Source organism: Marmota monax, unplaced genomic scaffold (genome assembly GCF_021218885.2).
Source record: "Marmota monax isolate L192 unplaced genomic scaffold, Marmota_monax_Labrador192_F-V1.1 WCK01_AAM20220418_F8-fsc00021, whole genome shotgun sequence".
Taxonomy (NCBI): domain Eukaryota; kingdom Metazoa; phylum Chordata; class Mammalia; order Rodentia; family Sciuridae; genus Marmota; species Marmota monax.
The window spans coordinates 17557669-17573582 of record NW_026695228.1 but is presented as its reverse complement, the minus strand read 5'-3'; positions in this window follow the sequence as shown (position 1 = coordinate 17573582).

The following is a 15914-nucleotide window of genomic DNA, read 5'->3' as shown; positions in this document are numbered from 1 at the left end:
TAACAGTTACAAGGCAGCTGTTACCACCAGTTCTTTGCCTCTCTCTCCATGGTGAAATTCCTCATCAATATCTCCTATAGGGTGTTCACTGAGGACTTCCATCTCACCCTGTACTGACAGCTCGAATTGGTATCCCTCCAAAAGTCCATTCCATTATTTGTGGACCAGTATCTTCTGTATAATTCAGAAGCAGAACTTCCAACTAATGGTTAGTATGGCCTTCAGAAGCCATTTAGTTTTTTTCTCTCTACTCCTTTCTCAGTCTGATGCCAAGAGAGAAAGAAGGTATGTTGAGAAACCTATCTTGCTAAGTAGAATGTCACCCCGAGTTTGTTTTGGGTTTTTTTTTTTTTAGTATTCGGTATAATTTGTTCCACTTGTTCAATAATAAATTCAAAATATTTCTGAAACCTTAAAATCTAACTTATGCCAGAATATAGCTAAACCAATGTGCACTTTGGTGTCACTCAACATTATCCTTGCACTTGACAAGCACGTTTTAGTGCTTCTGGTTTTGTTTTTCAACTCATACCCCTCAGCAAAATATAGTTCAAAATTCTTGTTTCTTTTAGTAGTTCCCAGCGTTAAGATTTATCTCATCTAACTGGGAAAGAAACCCTTTTTATTCTATAAATGTTTGATCTCTAAGAATGTTGGTTCAAACCTCAAGCAAACTTTCAATGTAGAAAGGGCACAGACAGCCTGTGAACTGGTGGCCATCAAATGCAACTTTAATTTAAAACTTCAACTTCTGCTAAATTATGACTCAGACTTTTTGTTGACAGTAACGAAATGTAAAGGTTGTATTAATTTCTTCTGTTCAACATAATTTTCATTATTATGTTTTCAGTATTAAATGTTTAAGTGATCATTTGCTTATATCATAATTCATAGGGAAAATATTACTGCACATTAAATATGCAATCCTATTTGATGCAGCCTTTGCAATTTTTTATTTTCATTCTGATCAACTGAAAAGAATTTTATAAAGATGTTTAAATTTCAAATCCTTGGGTCACAAAAATTTGGCATTAATGATTTCCCTCTGCTTATGTGTAAATGCCTGTGATCAAAATTTTGCCATTAGAAATTCAATTACATGATTTATCTCACACAAGTCTGAGAAAAGCTATCTCAGCTTTTAGTATTTCATATTTAAACAAAATCATATTTAGACAAAACATTTTTCAACACCTCTTAGAAAATAGTTTCATTGTTTTCCGAAGGGAAATATTATACTTATGAAAAGGTAATAGCTTCTGCCTTGGAGAATAAAGATAGTGGAGTGGGGACAACTGGCTGGGTCATTGGGGGGAACTATAGCATTGTTTGACACTGTTATCTGTACTACCAAGAGAGCATCCTGCTGCAGTACCACCTACTTGAGAATGAAAGAGTAGTCAATACCTTGCATTATATAAAGTGTCACTTCGTCCTTTTGAACCTATAAGATATCATTTAACTTTTACAGATTTAAAAACAACAACACTGCCATTTGATGAAGCAAAATCGATTAGGGCCTACTTTTTCTTCTAACAGACCCAGAGTCTCTGGTTTAATTCCTAGGTCCTTGATCCACTTTGAGTTGAGTTTTGTGCATGTGAGAGATAGGGGTTTAATTTCATTTTGTTGCATATGGATTTCCAGTTTTCCCAGCACCATTTGTAAAAGAGGCTGTCTTTTCTCCAATGCATGTTTTTGGCACCTTTGTCTAATATAAGATAATTGTAATTTTGTGGGTTAGTTTCTGTGACCTCTGTTCTGTACCATTGGTCTACCAGTCTGTTTTGGTGCCGATACCATGCTGTTTTTGTTACTATTGCTCTGTAGTATAGTTTAAGGTCTGGTATAGTGATGCCACCTGCTTCATTCTTCCTGCTAAGATTTGCTTTAGCTATTCTGGGTCTCTTATTTTTCTAGATGAATTTCATGATTGTTTTTTCTATTTCTATGAGAAATGCCATTGGGATTTTGATCAGAATTGCATATATAAATCTGTATAGTGCTTTTGGTAGTATGGTCATTTTGATAATATTAATTCTGCCTATCCAAGAGCAAGGTAGATCTTTCCATCTTCTAAGATCTTTCTTTAATTTCTTTCTTTAAGATCTTTCAGATCTTTCACCTCTTTCGTTGATTCCCAAGTTTGTTTTGTTTTGTTTTGTTTTCTTTCCTGAGGCTACTGTAAATGGGGTAGTTTTCCTCATTTCCCTCTCAGAGGATTTGTCACGGATACAGAGAAATGCCTTTGATTTATGGGTGTTGATTTTATATCCTGCTACTTTGATGAATTCATTTAATAATTCTAGAAATTTTCTGTTGGAGCTTTTTGAGTCTTCTAGGTATAGAATCATATCATCAGCAAATAGTGCTAATTTAAGTTCTTTTTTTCCTATATGTATCCCTTTAACTTCTTTCATTTGTCTAATTGCTCTGGCCAGTGTTTCAAGAACTATGTTAAACAGAAGTGGAGAAAGAGGGCATCCCTGTCTTGTTACAGTTTTTAGAGGAAATGCCTTCAATTTTTCTCCATTTAAGTTTTAAAAGTAGCAGTGGACCTACTGTCAGATTAACATTTTATTAGTTGGATTTTCATGTACACTTGGAAAAGAAATGTAATCACCAGGACCCAGCATGGAGCTCTTTCTAAGAAGAAATCATAGCAAGCTAAACTCACTTGTCGTGTGTGTATATGTGTGTGTGCACGCACTATACAGATTTAATGCAATTCTGATCAAAATCCCAATGGCATTCCTCATAGAAATAGAAAAGGCAATCATGAAATTCATCTAGAAAAATAAGAGACCCAGAATAGCTAAAGCAATTCTTAGCAGGAAGAGTGAAGCAGGTAGCATGACTATACCAGACCTTAAACTATATATGCATGCACACACACACTGCAGATAGAACCCAAAGCATCACAGATGCTAGGCAAGCACTTTACCACTGAGCTACATCCCCAGCCCCTCATTTGTCTTTTAAGAGCATGAAAAATGGTATATCAGGATTTCAGCAAAGAGCATGACAAAAACCTCATGATAAAATCATTGAAAAAAAAGTCTTAGTTGGGTTCTCCAAATTTCGAATATTTGGATAAGGATGTAGGTGCAGGTGGTTTATTTAGGAAGTAATTCCAGGAAATCTTATAGAGACAGGAATTAAGACAGATTGAGAGTCACTACTATGGGCCACCGGCACTCAGTCTTATTGGGAATCCTTCAAGACACTGAATGGAAACATCTCAATTCTTCCACTGAGGGTGAAGGAAGCTGGGATCATCACCCACCACTGTCTTTCCCTCTCTGGTTGGAGGTCAAACCTAAGGTATCACCAACTACCCCCTGAGAGTCCTTTCTACCCTTAAAGGTGCCCCAGCTCTGCATAAGAAGACTCAGTTACTCTCTGGTGATAGATAACTCCTTCCCTGACCTGTGGTCTGCTGACCTGAAGAGTCCCAAACCAGCAGGCAGAACCCTGGAGACCAGGAACACTGATCCCTGATTGGTTTAGAACTAGTGAGTGGAAGTGGGCAGACCTTGGACAAGAGAGCCCCTGCCAGTTTTCTTCCAAGAGGCCTCTGAATGGTCTCCAGGTGATGGGAGGTCACTCTTCTCTAGCAAGGGGGAGGGAGCCACTTCTAAAAGACCCAAGAGTTCAGGGGAATATGGGTATCAAGATCTTTGGGCCCAATGGGCTCATCTCATGTTTCAGAGTCCCCTTCTTTCCCAATTAAGGAACTGACTTAAGAAAAAGAGACCTTCTAGACATGAATTTTGTCCCCTTGGTAACAACATCACCCTTATAATACAATCTTAGGCCTGAGTCTCAGCACATTCCGATTCTGCAAGTAGGAGGTCTCTGAATACTACCATGGGGTCTTCCAGTTGTCAGGGCATCTCCTGTGGTGATATTTGGCTAATCATAACCTGTCCTTCTCCTGGCCAGGACTTCAAGTACAGTGTTGAATGGAAGTATTGGCAGAGAACATTTTTGCCTTGTTCTCAATCTCAGGGAATATTTTAAATATCTTACCAATAAGGGTGATGCTTTCAAATATTCTGTATCAAAATAAGGAAGTTCTTTTCTATTCCTAGTTGGCTGAAAGCTTTAATAAAAATTATAAATGGGTGTTGAATTTTGACAAATGCCTTTTCTGCATCTATTGAGACAAGGATGCCCTCTCTTTCTCTCTCTCTCTCTCTCTCTTTCTCTCTCTCTCTCCCCCCCCAACTGATGTGAATTGCAATATTTAATTTTAATTTTTGAAGTTGAACTATTCTCAGGGTCCTGAACTACACTCCATTTTGTCACCATGTTGGATTCTGTCAGAGAATGGCCCAGGATGGCTGCCCTGTCAACCTGCCATACAGGCCCGACAGGAAAGAGTTGGACCGCAGCTGATCTACAGTTGGCCAGATGCCTTCTGATTCTCCCAGAACACAAGAGATGGGAGATGATGGGTAGTTCTCCCAAGCCATCTCCACTCACCCCTGGGAAGCTTCTAATGAGATTCTGAAGAACTCAGGATAGACCTGCAAAATACAAACTCACTTAGCTACAGTCTACAGTTGGCTCCTCAGCAACAAGATATCCCACAATTTGTGTTGTTGTCTTTCTATCCTGCCTATTGTGTGTGTGTGTGTGTGTGTGTGTGTGTGTGTGGTGTGCCGGGGATGGATCCCAGGGTCTTGTGCATGCAAAACAAGCACTCTACCAACTGAGCTATATCCCCAGCCCTATTCTGCCTATTTTAGTTAGCTGGCGCCCTTTTTGGTGTGTGGGAGGAGGATCCTGGGCAGGAGCTGGAACCTTCCTCTTACTGTCTGTGTTCCTTCTGTTTTGTCTGTGAAGCAATAAGCTGCCTGAATCTCATCATTATCTTTACCATCTGACTCAGTCCAGCCGTGGTCTCACCTTGGCTGTTATGTGTTTGGTTGTCTCCATTCGAAATAGAGGATAATGACCCCAGTGGCTAGCAGTCAGCCCCTGGTATGTGCCCTACTGCACTGAACTGCCTGCCCAGGATTCTTTTCCCCTCCATGGGGGCTGCATCCCACAACAGATACAGATTTAAGGGCCAGCTCTCTCACGCCAACATGGGACAGTGCTGAACCACGTCTCATCTGCAGAACTCCTCACCAAGTCCTGAGCTGTTCTGCTTGGCAATTATCAAGAATACAAGCAACAATAAGCATTGGTGTGGATGTGGGAGGAAGGGTACTCTCATACATTGCTGATGGGACTGCAAATTGGTGCAACCACTATGGAAAGCAGTGTGGAATTTCCTCAGAAAACATTTGACCCAGTCCTCCCACTCCTAGGTTCATACCCAAGGACTTTAAAGCAGCATACTACAGTGATGCAGCCACATCAGTGTATTTTATAGCAGCTCAACTCACAATAGCTAAACTATAAACCCACACACCAAAAACCTAGGTGCCCTTCAACCGATGAATGGATAAAGAAAATGTGGTATATGTACACAATGGAATATTACTCAGCCTTAAAGAAGAATGAAATTATAGCATTTGCCAGTAAATGGATAGAACTGGAGAATATTATGATAAGTGAAATAAGCCAGTCCTCCCAAAAAACAAAGGTCAAATGTTTTCTCTGATATGCAGATGCTAATTTACAACAAATGGGCAGGACAGGGAGAAGAATAGAGGTACTTTGGATTAGACAGAAGGAGTGAAGGAAGAGAGGGAGTTTGGGGGTAGAAAAGATAGTGGAATGAATCAGACAAATTATCACCCTGTGTGCATATATGATTACACACCCAGTGAAACTCTACATCATGTACAACCAGAAGAATGGGAACTTATCCTTCACTTGTGTATGATGTGTCAAAATGCATTCTACTGTCATATATAACTAATTAAAACAAATCTTAAAAATTTTAAAAAAGAGCCATTCTAGTGAGCATGTCCAACCTGCTGGCTTCCCTTTCTCTACCACACCTTCCCTTCCCAAGGCCACTGCCTGACTGACCACCTACCCACAATCTCTGCCGCAGCATCTGCTTCCCAAGGCTCCTGCCTAAGCCAGTGTGATGCGCTCTCCTCTTATATCTCGCTGGTTTCTGTCAGCTAACGTATTATCAAAGGTTTTCGCCTCAATATTTACAAGAGAAAGGGGTCTGGAATGTTCCTCCCTTGTCAAGCATCTGTTATTTGAAAACCACCGTCCGTGTTTCTGAATCCATAAAAGATTAACTTTTTAAAAAAAGTTTTATCCCTGATCACATTATATGAAACCTTTGAACACTTTCAGCAGTGTTTATGATACCTTGCAGGTAAGATCAACCATCTGTCATCAGAAGGAAGCCCCTCTTAAAGGAAAGGGCCCCCAACCAGAGCAGAATGCACACTCGCCCAGGATGGCCGCCCTGTCAACCTGGAGGTCTTGCAAGATTGAGGCTGCTGGTCCGTGTCCCAGGGGCTTGAGGGAGAAGATAGCACTGTGTGGTCTACAGGGCGGGCGGCCTCGGTTACCAGTGTCCCCTTGCCTGAGCATCCTTGGAAAAGCAACCATCGGTTTTCTGTTATTTTAGTTGTAATCTTCTGCTTCCTAGTGCTGGGTATTCTTGCCACATCTTGTTTGGCTAGAAAATAACATCTTAGTCCTGTTCCAGGATCTGTAGTGGGTATTCGCTTTAAATAATCATTACATTATTCTAACCAAATGAACGACTTCCTATAGTGAGGTGGTTTATTATAGCATTTATACAAGTGCCTTTTGGAGATATAATCTACACACCTTTTTTAAGGGTATGGTTTGAAACGTTTGGAAGAACGTTGACACCCATGTGACCATCACCATGGTTAATACACAGGACATTTTCATCATTCAAGAAGGTTTCTCGATGGCTCTTTGTTCTCTTTTTTTTTTTTTTTTTTAGTTGTAGGTGGACACATGCCTTTATTTTTATTTATTTATTTTTATGTGGTACTGAGGTTCTAACCCAGTGTCTCACCAGCGCTAGGCGAGCGCTCTACCACTGAGCCACAACCCCACCCCCAATCACTTATCTTTTGGTGGCTTTGATTTGCCTTTTTTTACAATTCATATGATGGAATCACACAATAAATCTTTAAGTCTGACCTCCTCTACTCAGAAGAACATATTTAAGATTCCTGCATATTGGTACATAGATCTGTAGTTCATTTTTTTTATTGTTAAGGTACTCCAGTGTCTGGCTATATCATAATTTTTTATTCGACTAAATTTTGGGATACTTTAGCTAGTATTTATTAAGCTTTGTAAATAAAATCAATTGCTTCTTAGGGTTGAGTGCTTTTTGTGTGTCAGGCACATGTATTTGAAACACCTCATGAATAAAATGATAATTTGTGTCCTTGTAGAGCTTATAGAGGACAAAAAGTAAGCAATAAATAACAGTAAATAGATATGGGTGTATTAGTATCCTAGGGCTGCTATAACAAGTTATCATAGCCGGTGGCTTAAAACACCAGAAGTTGAGTCTCTCATTGTTATGGCGGCCGGAAGTCCTAAATCAAGGTGTTGGTGGAGCTGTTTCCTTCTGGAGGCTCTGAGGGAGATCCACTTTGTGCTATTCTCGTAGCTTCTGCTGGCCACTGGCTGCTGGCCGCCGGCTGCTGGCCGCCTTCCCTTCCTGGTCACCCAGCTTCAGTCTCTGCCTGCATCTTCACATCACCGCCATTTTTATCCAATGTGTCTCCTCTTCTAAGGACACTTGTCATTAGATTCAGTGCCCACCCTAATCCTGAATGATCTCACCCTGAGACCCTTAATTACATCTACAAAGACCCTTTTCCCAAATTAGGTCACATTCCTAGGTTCCGGCTGGACACATCTTTTGAGTGGCCACCACTGGAACCTCTACACTACGTTAGAAGAAAGTTCTGGGGTCATCATAATGGTGGAGTAGAAGAAGGAGGCTCGGGAGTGACAGAGGAGTGCCTGCCACAACTTCAGCAGAGAGGTCAGGACACTGTGGACACATTGCGGCAGCCAGGATCCAGCCAAGGGCAAAAGGCCCTGCGTGGGAGCAACACCAGCTTGTGGAAGGACGACCAGGAGCCAAGTGGCTGAATCACGCCCGTGGGACGGCTGTAAAGAGTCAGGATTTTGCACTAAAGGAAGTAAGAAGCCATTGCCGAGTCTGAGTCTTAGAATGGTCAAACATGCATCCATAAAAAGGACCTCTCTGTGACTGTTCTTGGGCGAGGATGGGGTGCAGAGTGACACAGGAGTCATCCAGGTGAGAAGGGACGGCTCAGGCCAAGGGGGAGTGTGGAGGTGGTGAGGGCATGGACACTCCCCCCCACACACACCTTTTTCCAATTTAAGTAAAACTTACCAACAGCAAAGTGCACAAACCATGAATGTACAGTTCAAAGGATTTGCCCAAAGCACACAGTGTTCAGCACCCAGATGAAGAAGTACCTGTCATCTGAACCCACAGAGGCCCCCGTGCTCCCTCTGGGTACCATCTCCTACCAAAGCCACCGCTCTCAGGACTTTTGTTTTTAATTTTGTATATGTCCTTTTTAGATAGACTTGACAGTGGAACGTATTCGGAGACATCATACACGCATGGAGTGTGACTTCCCATCCTTGTGGTTGTACATGATGTGGAGGGACACTAATCATATATTCACATATCCATGAACATAGGAAAGTCATGTCTGATTCATGCTACCACCTTTCCTCTTCCCATCCTCTCTCCCTTTTCCCCTTTGTCTAATCTAAACTACTCCTACTCTTCCCTACCTCTGGTGTTAGTATCCGCATATCAGAAAACATTCGGCCTTTGGTTTTGGGGGATTGGCTTATTTCACTTAACATGATGGTCTCCAGTTCCATCCATTTACTGGCAAATACCATAATTTCATTCTTCCTTGTGGCTCAGTAATTTTCCATTGTGTGTATATACCACAGTTTCTTTATCGGTTCGTCTGTTGAAGGGCACCTAGGTCGGTTCTGGAGTTTGGCTATTGTGAACTGAGCTGCTGTAAGCATTGATGTGGCCGAGTCACTATAGCATGCTGATTGTAAGACCTGGACTGCTTTTAATTTTACACAAAGGGAATCAGGCGGCGTATGCTCCACTGTGTCCTGCCTCCTTCAGCCCTGCGCTTGTGAGAGCCACTCTGTCTGGGCATGTAGCGATTGTCTGTTGGTTGTTCTTGCTTGGATCATGTTGCTGTGGGTGACTATTCATCCACCATGCTGTCCCTGGATGTTTGGGGGAGTGTGGAGGAGGCTCCTGTAACATCTGCTCGGGCTCTTTGGTGTAGACAGGTACACCCAGGAATCCACCTCTGGGTCACAGCATGTCTGAATGCCCAAGGTTAGTGGGCACCACCCTAAACTTTTCCAAGTTGCCAATTTACAGTCCACCTGCCGTGTAGGAGGGTTCAGTGCTGGATATATTTGGATGGTAAAACTAACAGAATGTCAGCACAGATCAGTAGTCAATGGGAAAGAAGACCCAGGATGTCTTCAAGGGCTTGGGGCTGAGTCACTGCTAGGCTAGACTAGGTATCAACACACAGGAGGAACAGGTTTGTGGGGAAAGTGGAGCAATGACCAGGAATTGTTTTAGGCAAGCCTGTTTTAGGCTTCTGGGACCCCACATGGGGGGATGGGGGAGATGGCAGACATACAGATCTGAACTTCTGGGCTACAGATAGGACACTGGGAGTGATCAGCATGGAGGGTTTTAGAGCTGGGCAGAGGCAGCTAAAGCCTCAAGAAAAACACTTCTGAGCAAAGACCTGAAGGAAATGAGGAAGATCACCACGGAGATATCTGAGGTGAGAGGATCTCGGGTACAGGAAAGACAGTGCAAAGGTCCTGAGGCAGAGCCAAGATAAGCATGAAAGAGGCAGCAGAGTACAGACAGTGCTCAGATCATTCCAATTAGGGAAAGTACAGGAGAAGAAGTCATAAAACAATGAGAAGGCAGGTCATGGGGAGCCTCACAGGTCACTGCAAGGACTTTGTGCTGAAATAGGGAAGCCACTCGGGAGTCCTAAGCAGAGGAGCAACTCAATTTAACTCATAGTTGATAAAATTCAACCTCCGTGGCTAATGGTGATGTGTCAGCTTATCCTTGATCTTTGGAACTCAGTAAGGCCTGTCTTCCCCACTTCTACACAACATTGTGCTGGAGGTCCAAACCCAAGCACGAGCCCTGGAAGCTAAACTGCCGCCATTCACACACGATCTGATTGTGTGCCTGGAAAATCCACAACAATCTGCAGGTGTGTACAAAGGAAAAGAGGATTTCCCACTGCTACAGATGGTCGCTCCGGCTTTTAGCTTTCAGGGTACAAGTTCTCATCCTCCAGGGATATATGAAAATCCAAAGCTTGCCCCTAATAGCTTCAAATTCTTAAAGTAAAACTGGACACAATTGAAAGGAAAACCACAAATTACAGTCGTAGTGGAAGATATGTGGGGGCGCGGGTACCAGGGATTGACCTCTGGGGCACTTGACCACTGAGCCACATCCCCAGCCCTATTTTGTATTTTATTTAGAGACAGGGTCTCACTGAGTTGCTTAGCACCTCGCCGTTGCTGAGGCTGGCTTTGAACTCTCGATCCTCCTGCCTCAGCCTCCCAAGCCACTGGGATTACAGGCGTGAGCCACTACATCAGGCCTATACCGGGCCTAGTGGAAGATTTTAATGCCGACAATAGAATGAGTCAGGATGTAGAAGATTAGAGCAATACAGTAGCAAATTGGACCTAACAAATAAAATGCTGCCCCCCAAACTGTAGCATCCAGGTTTTAAGCACAGAGAATACTCATGAAAATCAGCCACACACTGTATCAAGTATCTACAAAATTCAATAGACTGAACCTCCTAGTCCGCTCTACTGAACATTCCCAAAGGCTCTATTCTTTAAATTCACTGTCCGTGGCAATGAAAATTCACCAAGCACAGCTACACTCGGCATGGCTGTGTCCCACCACAGCAGGATGTTAAGCAAAAGAAGTAAAAGTGGCTCCGGAGGCTGAGGCAGGAGAATTGTGAGTTCAAGGTCAGCAATTTAGCCAGGCCCTCAACAACTCAGTGGACCCTGTTTCTAAATAAAATACAAAAAAAAACAGGGCTGAAGGCTGAAGATGTGGCTCAGTGGTTAAGTGCCCCTGGGTTTAATCCCTAGGAAGGAGGAGGAAGCGGAGGAGGAGGAGGAGGAGGAGGAGGAGGAGGGGGGGGGGGAGGAGGGGGAGGAGGAGGAGGAGGGGGAGGAGGAGGAGGAGAGGGAGGAGAAGAAGAAGAAGAAGGAAAAAATGCAAAAAAGAAAGACATTATTATTTTATTCCAGCAAAGTTTAAAACCAGGCAAAAACTGAGCTACGTTTTGTCAGGGTATATGGAAAAGGATCATAATCATGAAGTCATCAGGAAGAAAAGCTGATAAACTATGAAACTGTTTTATAAAAGTTGAGATCACATCACCTCTGGGGGAGGTGAGGAGAGAAGAACTGGAAAGAGCGTGCCCTTGAGAGCTGGGACTAGGTCCTTTCTTCAGCCCAGGGCTGGCTCCCTGGGCACTTGCTCATCATTATTTGTTAACCTATGCACCTTTCCGCAGGTAGGCTGGGCATCTCCATACAAAAATAATGCATAACATCTATAATCCCAGCAGCTCAGGAGGCCAAGGCAGGAGGATGCCAAGTTCAAAGCCAACCTCAGCAATTTAGCAAGGTTCTTATCAACTTAGTGAGAGGCTATCTCAAAATAAAAAGGGCAGGGTATGTGGCTCAATGGTTAAGCACCCCAGGTTCAATCCCTGGAACCAAAAAAAATAGTGCATCAATGAAAATCCAACACGGCAGACATTGATGCAAGAATAAATCAACACAGGTTTCATGTTAAGAAATGGAAACAAAGACATCAGAGCAGTTCCAGGAGTGTGAATTTCCCTGTAACCCAGCAGGGAAAGAATGGATGCAGTACAACCACTCCCAGATGGCGTCTGAGTTATTTTCAGACAAATGGGCACTTGGGTAAGCATGGAACCGGTGAGGGACCCCTTTAGCTCATGAGAAGATGTGTGTGTTGCATGGATGACAAAATTATCTTTAAGACCTCTTTCTTTTTTTTTTTTTCCTGTTGACTCACTGGATTTTAGAGAAGAGATTTAGCACTGGGGACAAGGCTAAAATAGAGGAGGGATTCAGCAGAGAGAAGATCAAAGATCAATGAAGATTGATAAAATGAGTGGCGGAGCAGTACGGTAGGATCCCTGCTCTCCTGAAGAAAGGTAGCCAGTTGCCAACCTTATGGAAGCTTCTAGAACTAGACATCAAGAGACTCCTCTGCTGAGAACATTTTTTCTCGAGACTCTTGCATCTGTGTTTCAAAGCTCCAAGGATGACTCTGATGTGCTCTCTGACTTAAAAATTCGGGGTGCTCCTGAGCTATTCACCAGGGGTCTTCTTTAACTCTGGCCTGAGATTTTTCACAAGCTCCCCAGGGATGCCCAGGCACACGGCTCCCCCCACACACACCACATTTTGAGGATGGGAAAGGTGGAAGAAGTCAAATACACTTTGAACCCCAGAGCTTACGCGCGACTTTGAACCATTGAGCTTGTGAAACAAAGAATGTGTGTTTCCTGGCAGAGGGACACTCACGGGGCTTCTCCTGTTTTGAAAGGAGAGATCGAGAACAGAACATCTTAGCAGGACACAGTGAATCTCCTTGGGGGTCACTAGCCCAGGCAGCATGGCTCAGGCATATTCTGACCCTGGAAAATATTGACACAGTGTTCTGTCTGTTTCCCCCCTACCACCAGACTTGCCTTCTCGCTGGTCTGAATTCTTGTTGCCAGGAAAAAAAAAAAATTTGAGTTCAAGGAATGAATGTAGCCAAGACCAACAAAGAATCCCAAAGGCTTCACTGCCAATCTCCGGCCCCGCTGTTCCCACAGCACGGGGCTGCCTTACCCAAGGCAGGCAACCCACTGAGAAGTAGTGGTGGGGAGAGCCACTGTGTTTTCCAAGTAAGCTCCTTCCTGCATCTGTTCTCTCTGACCTGAAAACGGTGTTTGTTCCAGTCCGGCCTTTCTAAACAGTGCCTGCTTTGTGCTAGTTTGCTCCAATTAATGACTTCAGACAAACAAGCATCAGCTCACGCAAAACCCACTCAGGTTGCTGACTCTCTCCATGCCGCTGTCCTTTGGAGGTGGGTACATGGACAGAAGGACACCAGAGGCTAAACTTATTTTCCTTTCTCCTACTGCAAGTTTCGGGATGCCCTGAGTTTGTACCCAGTATGTACTGCTGAAGTATAGATTCAGACTTCTTTTAGCATTCCCCTACATTAAGCTAAACCTTCTTTGCTCTCAAGACTTGGACTTTGCATTTCCTTAAAGTCACCTGCGTCCCATTCATCTTTGTCATACCCCACAGCAGAGGCAGGGCCAGAAACAGCCCTGCTAGCCATCAACCCAATCCCAGTGTCATGGAAGCCGAGGTCTCTATTTCTGACCAGCAATTCTTCATCGCCCTGGGGGGCTCTTGGCCTCTTGTTAGATTTATTGGATTTTCTCAATTGCTTGGAAGTATTCAGTGAAAGATCAGAACTGGACCCCGTTTGAGAAACGTAAGATGTCTACTTAGGTTATCTACTCAGTATGTATTTTGCTTCCGAAGGCCACCAATGCCAACTGCAGTTAATTGTTTAACTCTACAATGCTATCACCTATGTGTGAGTGGGGGTATGCGTATAAACACCACGTGAAGACCAAATTGAACACAGGCTCTGCAAGTCACCAGCCCAGGGGGCAGCAGGGAGCCAGTGTTAAATGACCCCGAAATGAAACAATCAGACAAATCCTGAATACAGGACATTATGCAATTGAAACAATTAGCCTGGTCTTTCGGAAAGTCAATGTCAGGAAAATTAAAAGCTGGGAAAACTTTACCCTAGAACAGTTCTCTATTCACAGCCACTCAACGAAATGTTGGAACCCTGATTAGAGCCTGAAGTCCTGAGAAGACATTTGGGGGAAATCTCCTTGAAACTTTTGCTTTGCATACCTTCAGGAAGTCTAAAATTGTCCACCTCCTCACGACATTTTAGTTCTTTTTCTAAATTTCTTTTTTTTTTTTTTAGTTGCAGATGAACACAATGCCTTTAGTTATTATTTTTAGTGGTGCTTTGGATCAAACCCAGTGCCTCGCATGTGCCAGGCAAGCAAGCGCTCTACCACTGAGCCCCATCCCCAGCCCCGTTATTTTAGATCTTATCAGTCCTCTAAGCGATATCCTCTTCTACCTGTTTAAATTTTAAGTTGTACCTTTTTATGTTTTCAAACTGTCACAAACTCTCTTCTGTGGTGAGATCTTATCATGGATCAAGGTCCCTGCCGTGATGTTCTGGAGGCTGATTAAGACACATCTTATGTGTATTATTATCATTTTATCCTATAGAGAATTCATTGGGCTTCATGCATTAGTGGGTGGGAAATGATGAGCTCTTAATGCTTTAGATACTACTATATCCCCCATACCTCATTATTATTATTATTATTATTATTATTATTATTATGAGAATTCTAGGTAAACATACACTAGATTTTATTGTCCCACATTTCTTATTTATTTGGTTTATTTTGGCTTTTTTTTTTTTTGTAGTGGGGATTGAACTCGGGGCACTTGACCACTGAGCCACATCCCCAGCCCTATTTAGTAGTTTATTTAGAGACAGGGTCTCACTGAGTTGCTTAGCACCTCACTTTTGCTGAGGCTGGCTTTGAACTAGAGATCCTCCTGCCTCAGCCTCTTAAACCACTGGGATTACAGGCGCACACCACCACACCCGGCATTTTATTTATATGTATCTTATCTTCTTTCATTTTTTTTTTTGTCTCTTCATCTCTTGTGCAGTATGCCAGATCATTTGTCCTGACCTATCTTTAAGTCCATCCCATCTCTCTTTAGCTCTGTCTAGTCTGCTTTTAAACACATTGACTGAGTTTTAAAATTCCATTATTGCATTTTTCACTTCTAGAAGTTCCATTTGGTTCTTTTTATGATAATATGCCTTATCCGTTTTCGTTCCCTGTTTTTTATATGTTCTGCTTTATCTGCCAGCAATGAGAAGTGTTCAGAAATCTCCATCATGGTGGAAGAAATTCCAGGTTTTCCCTTTAGTCCCATCAAATTTTTTTCTTTTTTTTTTTGAAGCCGTTTTATTAATTGTGTTGATCATGCAGATATTGTGTCTTTCTTGTGATAAACGTTCTTTCCATTGCTAATGACACTATGTGGTTTAAAGTCTGTCTTGTCTGATGTGCAATACAGCCATTCCTAGCTTTATTTTGAGTAGCATTCTCCTGGTACATCTTTTTTTTTTTTTTTGTAATTTTGCTATACATTTTCCTGCAATCTGATGGTTGGTACTATCTCTTTATGAATAGCATGTAGGTATTTCTGATTTTAAAATCCCAGTAATTATGGTCTCTGACTTTCATATATGGTCCACTTAACTTGTTTAAATTTACTATTATTACTAATAGCATTCGGACTTCCATCTTCTGTCGTACTTTGTGCTATTTGTCCTGAATTTTTGATAAATTTTCCTCTTTTTTTTCCTTTATCAGACTATGCAAGAATATAAAGCAACTAGAAATCTTAGCCTGTCATGGAAATATTGATACACACATATATAAATTCATATATTTACATTTATACATACCTATTCACACATATATGTATATACATATATATGAATTGATACAACCAACATAGAGACCATCTCCTGACATACCGTGGTTCAGCCTTGCCATCCAGAGAAACGTTAGCCTGTGTGTACCAGGACACATGTACCAGAATGTCTCTAGCAACATTCTCCACACTGGGCTAAAAACTGTTAATGACCCAGATGTCCATCAGTAGTAAAATGC